The 13586-nt window shown below is 45.6% G+C and overlaps 1 long non-coding RNA gene across 3 annotated transcripts in view; it reads left to right on the top strand.

Annotated features, from left to right (window-relative positions):
- Positions 1 to 13586, top strand: part of LOC112839260 (uncharacterized) — a 90203-nt gene that overhangs the window by 4465 nt on the left and 72152 nt on the right. For all 3 annotated transcript variants that reach the window (XR_012375635.1, XR_012375636.1, XR_012375637.1), the window contains exons 2-5: positions 2209 to 2369; positions 3108 to 3282; positions 3776 to 3900; positions 12023 to 12114. This is a non-coding gene — a long non-coding RNA (uncharacterized lncRNA). The remainder of the gene's footprint in view (positions 1 to 2208; positions 2370 to 3107; positions 3283 to 3775; positions 3901 to 12022; positions 12115 to 13586) is intronic.

Genomic DNA, 13586 nt, shown 5'->3' with positions numbered 1-13586 from the left:
TGTGTGTGTGTGTGTGTGTGTGTGTGTGTGTGTGTGTGTGTGTGTGTAGCCAGGGCGGGAGTGGAGGGGCTGGGTGGTGGTGGTGCCCAGGTATAGTATTTCTAAAAAGCTTACCAGGTGGCTTCATGATGCTGCCCAGGTTGAGAAGGATGGAATTGCTCTAAAATCAGGTCCCCCAGCTCCTCCACATGGTGAATGGGCTTCAGTTTTAATTATGGGCCGTCACCCGTTTTTCAGGGATATTGGCTACAATTAGCTTGTAGGAATTAGCTTTTAGGAGAGCGTGGATGTCTTCAGAGTCCAAACCATGCCATGAAAGAGAGCGTGTATTAACAGAGCATGCTCACGGACACGCAGTGTGCCTAGGAATAGAATTTTCCTTGCCCTAGGTCACTGGTGCCACAGCAGAGAACTGACAGGGCTCCCCAAGGACCTAAAGTATTTATAACTCTTACAGTATTTCTGCAAGGTGAGCTTTGCTGCCAGAGGCCTGAATCAGGGCTGTTAAGAGTCACTAAGGTGGAGGAGTTGGACACAGCTGCTGCAGGCTCCTGGTGAAATAGCTCTTGGCGCTGAAAGAGAGGGGCTCACGTGTCCTCGCTGGAGAACGGGAAGTGGGGAAGGCTGGGCTGGCGGACCACCCAGGCTTCCTCCTCCACCTTGTCTGAGAGGTTTGCACAAGAATTAAGACCTCTTAAAAATAGATTTTTTTGAAGTATAACTTATTTGCCATAAACTTTATCTATTCTAAGTGTACAATCCAGTGAGTTTTAGTAAATTTCCAAGGCTGTGCAAGCATTACCACGATCCAGTTTTAGAATATTTCCATCACCCCACAAAGATCCCGTGTGCCTGTCTGCAGTCCGTCCCTGTTCCAGCTCGGATCCAGGCAACCACAAGGCTGAATTCCGCCTCTCTCGTTGTGCCTTTTCTGGACATTTCAAATGAATGGAGCCATACAATGTGTGCTCTTTTGTGTCTGGCTTTTTTTTTCACTTAATACATAACATTTCTGAGGTTCATCCAACTTGTAGCCCGTGTGGGTATTTTGTTCATTTTATTGCTAAATGATGTTACATTGTATGGATGTGCTACATTTTATTTATCTGTATATCAGTGGACTGACCTTTGGCTCCCTTCTACTTCTGGGCTATTACAAATAATGCTGCTATGAGTACTCATGAACAAGCTTTTGCGTGGACATATGTTGTCATGGCTCTTGAGGAAAGAGCTTGGAATGGACTTCTTGGGTTGTATGGTAAATTCATGGTTAGCTTTTTAAGAAACTGCCAAATTGTTTTCCAAAGTGGCTGCACCATTGTACATTTCCATCAGAAATTTATGAAGGTTCTAGTTTCCCCACATCCTCACCAATGTTTGTTACTATCTATCTTTTTGATTCTAGAGGGTGTGATGTAGTTTTAATTGAGGTCCACTTTGTCAATTTTTTCTTTTTTGAATCATGCTTTTGGTGTCTTATCTAAGAAATCTTTGCCTATTCAAGGTCACAAATATTCTCCTTTAGATTTTAGGATATTTTAGATTTTCTCCTAATTCTTTTATAGTCTGAGCTCTTACATCTAGGCTTTAATTAATTTGGAGTTAATTTTTAGCTATGGTGTGAGTAGGGATATAAATTAATTATTTTTTTTTTTGCATGCGGATATCCAGTTGTTCCAGCACCATATTTTAAAAAGATTATCCTTTCCCCTTTGAATTGTTTTGCTGCATTTGTTGAAAATCAACTGACCATAAATATAAGGGATTATTTCTGGACTCTCAATTTTATTGCACTGATGTATATGTTTATCTTTATGGTCAGTACCACACTGTCTTGATTACTGTAGTTTTATGATAAGTTTTGCAATTAGGAAGTATAAGTCCTCCAACTGTGTTCCAAATTGTTTTGGCTGCTCTAGGTTCTTTGCATGTCTACGCAAATATTAAGATCAGCTTGTCAATGTCTGTAAAAAGCCTGCTGGGATTTTTTTGTGTTGTTGAGTTTATTGATCTGTTTGGATGTCAGAGACCATCTCAACAATATGGAGCTTTCCAGTTCATGAATACAGAATGTTTCTCCATGTAATTAGATCTCCTTTAATTTCTCTCAGCAATGATTTGTAGGTTTTGGTGTACAAGCCTTTCAATTAATACTTTTTTTGAGAGTTTGTGTGGTCCTGATAGGAAAATGTATTTTTTTTCCCCCAGAGGTCTCATTGAAAACCATGGAGAGAGACACACGGCTTAGCAGCCAGGAGCAGGAGGTGGTGCTGTGAGTGAGAAAGATACTAGCCCAGGCATCAGGAAGACCAACTCTTTCGGCAAGCCACTTCACCTTCCAGTTTGATGATCTCTAAAATGAGTATAATGTAATTTATTTTGCTTCAAGGTTATAGAGTTAGAGGTAATGTGTGGAAGGAGCTTAGTAAAATGTTGTAGTGGGTGTTCACCGTTTGGTGTCAAATACTGTTGGTGCCTGTGATGATGATGATGATGATGATGATGATGGTGATGGTGGTGATGATGGTGGTGGTGGTAGTGATGATGGTGGTGATGATGATGTTGGTGATGATGATGATGTTGGTGATGGTGATGAGGGTGATGGTGATGATGATGGTGATGATGATGATGATGATGGTGATGATGATGGCGGTGATGATGATGGTGGTGATGGTGATGATGGTGGTGGTAGTGATGGTGATGGTGATGTTGGTGATGGTGATGATGTTGGTGATGGTGATGATGATGATGAGGGTGATGGTGATGATGATGGTGATGATAATGATGATGGTGATGATGGTGGTGATGATGATGGTGGTGGTAGTGATGATGATGGTGATGATGATGGTGATGATGGTGGTGGTGGTGATGATGATGATGGTGGTGATGGTGGTGATGATGATGGTGGTGATGATGATGGTGGTGGTGATGATGATGATGATGGTGGTGATGATGGTGGTGATGGTGGTGGTGATGATGGTGATGGGGATGATTATGGTGGTGATGATGATGATGATGGTGGTGATGATAATGATGATGAGGGTGATGGTGATGATAATGATGATGAGGGTGATGGTAATGATGCAGTGTTGTGTGTGCCATTACAGGGGAGAAGAAGCACTGACGGAAGTGCTGCTCTTAGCGCTCTCACCCTGGCCACTGAGTGTCTTTGAAGCTCAAGGCAGAGGCCAGTGATCCACAGTGGAGAAGTGAACATTCCATCTCATTTGATCTCCAGACAACTCACTGAATTCACTTTTCTCATCCACATTTTTCACCAAGGTAACTGATGTTTGGAGAGATAAAGTCAAAGTTCCAGTGTCACAGAGCTAGTAAGAAGCAGAGCAGGTTTGAAAGCCAGGCTTGTCTAACTTCAAAGCCTCTGCTTTTCCACTACATGTCACCACCTCCACCAGCTCCCATCAGGGTATCTACAAGGCAGTGATAAATTCCGGGCAGAGCACAAAACTCCTCAACGGACAAACGGACACTGATAAGTAATTAATAGATCTTGCCTATCTTTTGTGTTTGACATGTTAAAGGTTTAATTTTGTCTCAAGATTCAGAAAGGCAGATGTCGTGTCCATCACCAAGGATTAGATGGGAAAACCAAGCTGAATTCATGGGGGTTGATTATAGTGAGATTTTAAAAAAAAGTCACCTGGGGTACATGGCTATAGGGATGGAGATGAAAGGCAACCTTGTTCCCAATTTTTAGTGTGATCTCACTTGAGCACTGAGTTGCACCTTACAGCCTCCATGTTCTGATCTGCAGTAGCATTGACGAGAGAGAGAGGCAGAGCTTGTGGCAATGTGAGATTTCAGATCCCGGGCTGCAGAGGTCCTCCGTCTGCTTCCTTCCCCTGGGCCTGCTCAACAGCAGCACAAAGACCCACGGATGTGAGTAGAGCTGAGCCTGCACTGGTGGTTCACCTGCTTTTCCCTTGTGTCCCATGCAGGAGATCGGAGTCTGATTTCTAGCAAACTCTTTCCTATGGCGATGTGGAGGATGCATTGGCTTTTGGAATCAGATGAATGTTTTGTGCCATTTCCATTCTTGGCTAGTTTTGTGATTGTGGGGAATGTACTTAGCTTATCCGAGCCTCATTTTGTTCATGTAAAATCATGCACATAATTGTTGTGAGGATTAAAATGACACAATGTCTATAAATTGCTTACTAGTGCCAGGTGTGCACTATGTCCTAGACAGAGTACCTTTGCTTTCTATTGGAGTTAAAAATAATTAGATTTAGTTTTAAAGAATTCTCACTGTGGACAAGTGGCTTAGTCATGGTTTGCTGCACTCACGAATAGCCCCCAAAGCTCGGTGGTTAAAAATCACAAATGTTTATTTCTAGCTCATGGTATCGGAGGGCTGAATTAACCGTACCTTTGCTGGGCACCCCTGGATTGGGTTCTGCTCTTTGTACCCTCTCATGTCAGGATCCCAGTTGAAGAGACATGCTGTTCTCACAGTGGAGGAGAGGAACTCAAGAGAGCAGGAGCCAATCTGTAAAGCATATTTCAAGATTCCGCTTGGACATGGCATATATCACATCTGCCCACATCCATTGTCATACGGCCAAGCTCAAAGTCAGGGGAAGTATAGTCTACCTAAAGGGAAACATGGTGTGAGCTTTATGAAGGAATAAACAATCTACCTTAACAAGTAAGAATTTTGATAGAGGCAGTTCTTGGTAAGTCAAGGAATAATCATTATATACATGGAATATTTGAGCTTCTTCATTTTTAATTGTTCCCTTTGACTGTGGCAATTTGTTTGCTTTTTCAAGTTTTCTTTTTAAAAGCAGAGCTGATGAAAGACAATTTGTCAGCATCTGAGAAAAGATTTTCCTGTTTTTCTTCCTTATTCTTCTCAGCCACTTGCTGATTCATCCTTTTTTTTTTTTTTTTTTTTTTTTACCCATTTGAATGCTGGCTTGCTTTGGCTTCTCTTCTCCTTGTACACTCTCCAGGTGATCTCATACATAACTGTGGCTTCAGCTGACTACTTGCTGAGGAACCCTATCTCTGCATTTACAACTCAGACGCCTTGGAGCAGCACACCCAATACCACCCGCTGTCCCCTGGCGTCTCTAGTCTGATGCCGTGTACATCTCCGTGTACTCAAACCCAGCTCTGGCCCTCTAAGCGTATACCCTCTAGGACCAGACCGTCCAGCTGGTTGTGTACGTCAAGACCTAGAATTCATCCTTGCTACCTCCTTCCCTCCCTCCTTCTCTTATCCAGTCCTTTGCAAGTTCCCCTGCCTCTACCTCGTAAGGGCCTCTCTGATCAGCCACTTCTCTCCATTCCCACAGCCACTACTACCAAACCAGGATCCTCCTTCAGTAACCCCCAGCTGTCTCCCTTTATCATTGTGTTTTCCTTCTAATTTGTTTTTTTGCACAGCCCCGTAGCCAGTGTGGTTTTGTTTTGTTTTATTTTTAGAGAGAGAGAGAGAGAGAGTGTGCGAGGCTGGGGGTGGGGGCAGAGGGAGAGGGAGAGAGAGAATCTTTTCTTTTTTTTAAGATTTTATTTATTTATTTGACAGAGAGAGACACAGTGAGAGAGGGAACACAAGCAGGGGGAGTGGGAGAGGGAGAAAGGAAGAAGCAGGCTTCCCATGGAGCGGGGAGCCCGATGCGGGGCTGGATTCCAGGACCTTGGGATCATGACCTGAGCTGAAGGCAGACGCTTAACGACTGAGCCACCCAGGCGCCCTGGAAAGAGAGAATCTTAAACAGGCTCCACACCCAGCATGGAGCCCTGCGCAGGGCTCTATCTCACGACCCTGAGATCCTGAGCTGAGCTGAAATCAAGAGTCGGACACTTAACCGACTGAGCCACCCAGGTGCCCCTATCGGAGTCCTTTTTTTTTTTTTTTTAAAGATTCACATTTGGTCATATCTCCCTTTGGCTTAAAGCTCTTCAACAACTTACTGTCATTTTTAGGATAAATACAAGAACTCTTTCCATAGCCCTCAGGATCCTGCATGATCAGGCTTTTTTTCTGTCCCCATCATTTTATTTTGCAACATACTTCTGTCTATACTGTAGCTACAGTGTTCTCCCCTTGCAGATCCTTCCGTGTGTCATGCCCTTACCTCTCTTGGGGACTTTGCACATGTTTTCCTCTGTTTGAAATATTCTTACCGTGACTTCCATCCTTGAAATCCCAGCTCAGGTGTTTCTTCCTCGCTGAAGCACCCCCTGGCATCTCCAGGCTGAGAGATTTGTTTTCTCTTCTACGAGCTACAGTTTATGTATCTTTATGTGCATAAAATGTATCTCGTAATGTTATTGTTTGCTTAGGTGGCTCTCCACCTGGGATTCAAGGTTTGAGGGCAGAGTTCTGTCCCATTCTCCAAACAATTTTTTTTATTTCTTTTGAGCTTAAATAATATGGTGCAAAAGCCCTTGGTAAGGTCTGGAGAAATCAACATTCACTGCTCGTAGAGCTCTTTTGTACTCAAACTCATAATCACAAACATCAAAATTTGGAGATGGAAGGGATAGCTCTTGTCCATGGCCTTTATTTTATTTTTTTTTAAAGATTTTATTTATTTATTTGAGAGAGACAGAAAGACAGAGAGAGCATGAGCTGGGGTGGGGGGAGGAGTAGTGGGAGAGGGAGAGGCAGGCTCCCCGCTGAGCAGGGAGCCGACACGGGCCTTGATCCCAGGACCTTGGTGTCATGACCTGAGCCAAAGGCAGACGCTTAACTGGCTGAGCTACCCCGGCGCCCCCATGGGTTTTATTATTTTTATTAATGACAAAATTGAAGCCTCGAGGGATGAAGTGACTTGTGTAAGGTCGTGAAGCTGGAGGGTGTCAGGTCACGTTAGTTGTCCGAGTCCCATCTGAAGGGGAAGGTTTCTGTCCCCGGGCTGCTAAGAAGGCTCATTCTTTCCCCGAAGTTACCATTTTTTCAAAGGCCTCCTTTGTGCCAGGAATTGTATTAGGTTCTAATAAAGGACTACACACTGAATTCAATCCTGATTTTAACTGGAGGGGAAATGAGAAGGTCAAAGGTTACAATGTGCAGCTCCTGTGTGGATAACACTAATCATTATGGTGATTTCTTTTTACTTGTTGTTTGTTGGGTTGAGGGAGAGGGGTTGAGACAAGAGCAGCCTGAGTGGGTTTTCACTGGAACCTGGTAATCCTGAAGAGGCTTCCTAGTAGGAGACTTTGCACAGTGTCAGGGTTTCCCTGCAAAGTGGTTCCCGTCCCAGCCTCAGGGAGGCTGCAGATCAGAGAGGTTTACGGAGCTCCCACCGTGCGGAGCCCGCACTAGGCCAAGTTCAGCGAGGTGAAGAAGAACTAGCAGGCATGGACTCCTTCCGAGAGAGACCAGATCAAAGGATCAGGCCTGTTCTGATCCACTGTGCTGATTGGGAATGAGCCCCTATTCACTTCAATGAGTATAGGGACTGGCAGCCTAGTTGACCCCAAGTCATATTACCAGACTGTACTGTTCTTAAGTGTTAATCTCTTGGCCTAAACAATTGGTCTGCTTAAGAAACCAGTTAGCCTGCACCCTTGGCAAACACCCAGCATTGCCTTCCGATTGCCGTGCATTTGCCCTGGGTCCCCCCCTCACCCCTCAGCAAGATCAGAACTGTAATTGCCCGAGCAGATTGCCAGCATGCTGTCTCCACCGTCTGGCTGCTTGCAAAGAACAGATAATCCTTTTAAAGTCTTAATAGTAATAGATGATTTGTTTGGCCTTATTTTCTAACATGAGCTTTTAGACAGCCTGTATCAAGTGCACAGGTTTTGAATCTGAATCCTAAAGATAAAGAGTGGTTAGCGACAGGAAAGAGCTGACGGCAGAATCACGCAAAATCAAGTCTGGGAGAATCAATTTGGTCGATTTCCCTAACATGGATGTCTTCTTTGTGCAGAGAGGCAGACTACATTGGTAGGGAAAACACAAAACATGGCATCAGAAAGACCTGCTGCCGGGTACAAGCCAGATGAAATAGGGCAACTACTAACCTTTTTTAAATGTTCGTTTTTGTATCCATACAATGGGCCAGTAAGTAATATCTTTCAAAGCTGAGGAAAGGCTTCGGGAGCCGTAAGTCCTGCCATAGTATTAAGGTACTGTTCTGGGTGGAGCCCAGTCCCCTCCTCCTCGGGGCGGGGCCTGCTTTTGAGGAAACAGACCTGCTGGGCGAGTTGTATGAGTTGTTACCCATGAAGTGTCCTCAGCTCTGTTGCCACCTTGAAATCTGAGAGGGCAGCTGTGTAGATGGAGCAGAGGGTCCTTCCCAGGGCTGGGGCTTTGCTTGCTTCTTCAGACAAAGACCTGGCAGGAAGGGGGGCTCCCAACAGATGCACTGATGGGTGGGTGGGTGGGGAGGAACAGACACTGCCTTCCTGTCACCTCCCTGTGTTCATCTCAGGTACACAAGCTTAAATGATGCACGCTCCTCAATAATTGGAGTTTTCCTCATCATTTTCCCAAGCTAGGCCCCTCCCTTATTTATTTATTTATTTATTTATTTATTTATTTATATTATTTAAATTCAATTAGCCAAGGTATAGTACATCATTAGTTTTTGATATAATGTTCAATGACTCTTGAGTTGCATATAACACCCAGTGCTCATCACATCACGTGCCCTCCTTAAGGCCCATCCCTTTTTAAACGTAATACCCTTTTTAAATGTAATACCCCTCACGCTCACTCACTGTTCAGGGGATGACATCCAGGGCCCGTGTTTAAAAGTGCATTTGCCATGTGTGTAAGTGGTATGGTGGTGTAGTCATTCAATTTGTCAACCAAAATTTCTTTCTTTTTTTTTTTTTTTTAAGATTTTATTTATTTATTTCACAGAGAGAGGTAGCAAGAGCAGGAACACAGGCAGGGGGAGTGGGAGAGGGAGAAGCAGGCTTCCCGCTGAGCAGGGAGCCCAATGCGGGGCTCCATCCCTGGACCCTGGGACCATGACCTGAGCCGAAGGCAGCCACGTAACAACTGAGCCACCCAGGCGCCCCAACAAAAATTTCTTCAGTGCCTCTTTTATGGTAGGCTCTGTCCTAGGCCTTGGGAGGCATCCACAAATAAAACGCAAAAATTCATGCTCACGTTCTCGTGGTGAAGGTGGAAGTGGGAGGGCAGTACTTACTACTTTTCACGTATTACACTTGATCATTATCTAAGGTAGAAATAGAGCAGAGTCAGGGTGACCCAGTGTGTGTGCTTGGGGGCGGGGAGGGGAGGGGGTTTTGAGGGCTTGTCATTCCAGGCAGGAGAAGCAGCCAGGGCAAGGGTCCTGTTGCAGCATCACTGTCCTGCATGTGTTAACACAGCGGGGCGGCGGGCGAGGCTGGGCCAGAGTGAGCACTGGGGACAGGGGTGGAAGAGGATGTCAGGGAGGTAAAGGGAGTGTTGAGGGAGGCGAGGGAAATCATCTAGGGCCTTGTGAGACACTGTGAGGACTTGTGTGCTCTCAGGGTTTTAAGTATTATAGAGGGCTTGCCCCCCCTTTTTTCCCACTCAGCATCATTTTTAAGAGCCATCCGTGTTGCCATATGTACATCTAGTCAGTTGCTTATAACTATTCTGTAGCACTCTATAAATTTTACCTACTTACTCATCTAGCCTGCTGCCCTGGATATCCTCATGTGGGTTCCATTACAGACCCATGTGATCGTTTCTGTGGGAGACACACATGGGCCTGAGCAGACTTGCTAGGTCATAGGGAGGCATACACTTAATTTGACGTAAGTGGTTCCAGATTGCTCTCCAGGCTGGCTGTACCCATGTGGGCCCCTTCAGCAGCACACCAGGGTCCCACAGCCCCACATCCCTGCCAAATGAGATGTGATCCAGCTTTCCTTTATTTGCCAATCTAACAATAAGTATAAAGTGACATCTATTGTTTTAATTTGCATTTCTCTGATTACAATGAGCATGAGCACCTCTTTATATGCTTATTAGGTTTTTTTGGGTTTCTTCTTTTATAAGTTGCCTGTTCATATTCTTGGCCAATTTTTCTATTGGGGTTCTTTCTTGTTTCATTTTGCTTTGTTTTTTGTTTTTTGATTTGCAGGAGTTCTCTTACTTTCTGGATGTCATCCACTGTTGCTTTCAGGAGATTGGATTTGAGATAGCCTTTGGTAATCTAGTCTAACCACCCCATGTTATGGCTGGGGAAACTGAGACCCAACCAATGAAATAACTTCTTAAAATCACACACATAGTAGAAAAGCTGAGACTAGAAGTCTCAGTTCTTTTCACCCCATGTTGCATGAAATGTTATGAGGCAGCAGCAATGGGAGGGGTGGGCAGGAAGTGCTGGGTGTTGCTTGCCCCACCCCATCTTCTGCACTTCTTTGCAGGCAATAGGGCCACTTACCCTGACTGTTGGCGGGGCCAGCTCTGGATCCAGGAGGCCCTTGCCATCTACATGGCCCCTGGTCTGGTAACCATTTCCTCCTTTCCATTCATACTGTCACTACTTTATTTTAGGACGTATCTCCTCGTGCTTGACCAGTGTTTCTCAAATTTTCGTGTGTGCAAGATTCACCAAGAGAACATACCATAATGCAGGTGGATTCCCCCTCCTGACAATCGAGAAGCATTGAGTGATCATTAGGACCCTGATGCAGGTGGCCCATGGACCTCATGTTATGAATACCCTGCACCAAATTGTTCCCTTAGCTACCTGGTCGAGCTTCTGTCTCCATCCCAGGGTCACTGCATTTGTTTTCTGGGCCACCAAACAGAGGGACGATCATTTTAGAATACATCTCTCTCTGTCACACCTCCAGGCTTTCACCCTCACCACCCATCTGAAGTGCTCCTTCCTTTGGGAAGTTCTATGACTTTTCAAGAGCTAGGCCGAACATGGTCTTCCTTAGAAAGCCCCCTCTGATTTTTCTGGGAATCAAGGTCAGGGGCACAGCATGAATGAAGACATATGGCAGGGATGAGGCACAGCCCCCTCCCTGGCACAGTGTCCTTTGAAATCCTGGAGGACAACCCCCTGCATCAGGGGGTCAAAGACACCTCTTGAAGGTAGAAACACCGTGCACCAGCCAGTCTTTTCTTTTGAAAGAACAGTCATTTTTGTCAAATATACAGGCTCATTGTTTATTTAAAGAGTTGTAGTTCTACAAAATTTGTTATGGAAAATGTCAGTCTTCCATCCATTTTCCCTGGGTTTTTTTTTCCTCCCTGGAGGCAGACACTTGAAACTCTCTTGGCTGATTTTTTTTCCTTTTGATATCACTAAAGAATATGGTTATGTTAATCCTATTTGATTTTTTCAGTTTTCGGCATTGTCTATTGACTTCCCATTGCAGAGAATAAGGATTTAATTTTATGTCCTTCCCCTGTGCCTTCACACAGGCCCCTGCCCACCCCCCATGTTCTATTGCTTGCCCAGTTACAAAATCCAGAATGCCACACGGTTCTCCCTGCCTCTGTGCCTAGGGCCACCGGCCACCTGACTGTCCACGTCTGAAATTTGGGCTCCTTCCTGAATTCCTTCCTCTTTCTTCTAATCTTCTACTCATTCTTCCCCTCGCCTCCCATGTGCAGTCACTCAGGGAATTCTGTCAACTCTCCTTCTGACAAAACTCTTAAATTCATCCACTTCTCTCTGTTCCCACCTGCCACGGTCCCTGCTCTGTCACCCTCATGTCTCGCTCCGAATACTGCAATTATGCTAGCCTCCTCACTTCCTGTCATCCCTCGCTCTGCTTGCTTCTTCACTTTGCAGCCAGACTGAGCTCCCTAACATACAAAATTAGCCCACGGGATTCTCGTGCCTAAAACTTCAAGTGCACCTCAGGGCCCGCGGGGGTAATTTCAAATTCCTGAGCATAGTGGGGTTGATGCAGAACATGGTTCACCATGGCATTGTGTCTTCCTGGTACACAGGCTACAATTACTTGCCATGAAGGTTGGAGCCATGTGACATGTGTGGGGGAGTGACATGTCACTTCCAGGCCCAGGAAGTTAAGACCTGCAGACCCAGTATACCTCTTCTCTCTTCTGCAGGGGGCCTCCCAGGCGCATGTTCTAGAAGCTGTAGTTACAGGACCGAGGAGGCCTGCCCTACTGCCAGCAGACTTTACCTGAATGAGAAACAGGTATTTGTTATGCTAAGCCAATGAAGCTTTGGGGTTGTCTGTCACTGTTGCCTAGCCTGTCGTGACCTGGAGTAGCGCAAGGGATGTATAAGGCCCTCCAGAGTCTGGCCTTACCTCTCCCGCTGGTATGAGTTCTCCTCTCCTTTCCTTGGACTCTATTCCAGCCAAGCCCTGCCAGGCTCTTTTCTGCCTGCAGGCTTTGCACACGCTGTTCTTGGTGCTTAGAATGTCTTCTCGTTACTCAGCCCTGTTTGCCACGTTGCCTGGCCGACCCCAACTCAACCTTCAAGCTGTAGTTTACATGTCTCTTCCTCTGGGAGCTTTCAAGAGTCCCCACTCCCTCCTGGGTGAGGTGCCCCTCCTTTGTATCCCTTAGCACCCCGTGCCTGCCCTTCACTTCCCCCTCTGTCCTGAAGTCTCCTGTTGACTTGTGTCTCTGCCGAACCTCTCTCTTCACTCCCTGAGCCCGTTCTCTGTGGTGGCTTGGGGCCAGTCATGGGAGGTGCTCAGTCCGTTTATTTTGGTGGGAGGATCCAGGGCATCTTAGAGGACAAGTTATTGTGAAAAACTGCAATTGTGATTTCTTTTGCCAGGACTTTCTTGGTATTTTAAATTCCTGAGGGACCGCATTGGTTGGTCATTGGGGGAAATAGTCTCTAGTCAGATGCAGCTGGCCTGACTTTTGGTCTTACTAGCTCTGTAGTGTTGAGCAAGTTACTTAACCTCTGAAGCCTCAATTTCATTATCTAAGGGGAAGAAGAAGAAGAATAGTACCCGCCGCACAGGCGGCAATGAAGTGAGTTGATACGTAAAAGCACTTAGGACAATGCTTGCCCAATAAATGTTAGACATATTGTTAAGAAAATCCTAAATGCAAATGTGGCTTTAGATCCTGGAACGGAAAAAGGGGAAAAACCGGTGACATCCAAATGAAGTCTGAAGCTAAATCATAGTACTCCAGCTTTGGAATTTCTCAGTTTTGGCAGATGAACCACTGGGGTGGGACATAACTTTAGGGGACGCTGGGTCAGGGGTAGGTGGAACTTCTCTGTGCCATATTTGTAACTTTTCTATAAGCCTAAGATTCTCCCAGGATGTAGTATCATTATTATACCCATTTTATTCTCATAATATCCCTGCATGATGTAGGCACTACAATGATTGCCGTTACAGCCGAAGGAGCCGAGGCGCAGAGAAGTGAACTCGCTTGCCCGTGGCCACCACGCACAGTCCGCATAATGGAGTAGGAACGACTGGTGCGTTGGGGTTTCGATAGAAGGCGATAATAAGCCCCTGCTTTGTGTAAGGCACCCCCGTACGTGCTGTGTCAACAGAGAGTACCAGGCGGTCTCTGTCCTCAGGTTCATTACAAGCAGGAAGGCCAAGTTCACACAGAGGTAAGGACAGAATCGGAGATAGGAACCTAGCCCCGGATTCAGGAGCTCATGCTCTTTTTTTTTTTTTAATTTTTT

This window comes from Callorhinus ursinus, unplaced genomic scaffold, assembly GCF_003265705.2.
Source record: "Callorhinus ursinus isolate GAN/ISIS: 27379988/994484 unplaced genomic scaffold, GSC_fseal_2.0 scaffold54, whole genome shotgun sequence".
Classification (NCBI taxonomy): Eukaryota; Metazoa; Chordata; class Mammalia; order Carnivora; family Otariidae; genus Callorhinus; species Callorhinus ursinus.
Note: the sequence above shows the minus strand (reverse complement) of the source record. Positions and strands in the feature narration are given on the sequence as shown.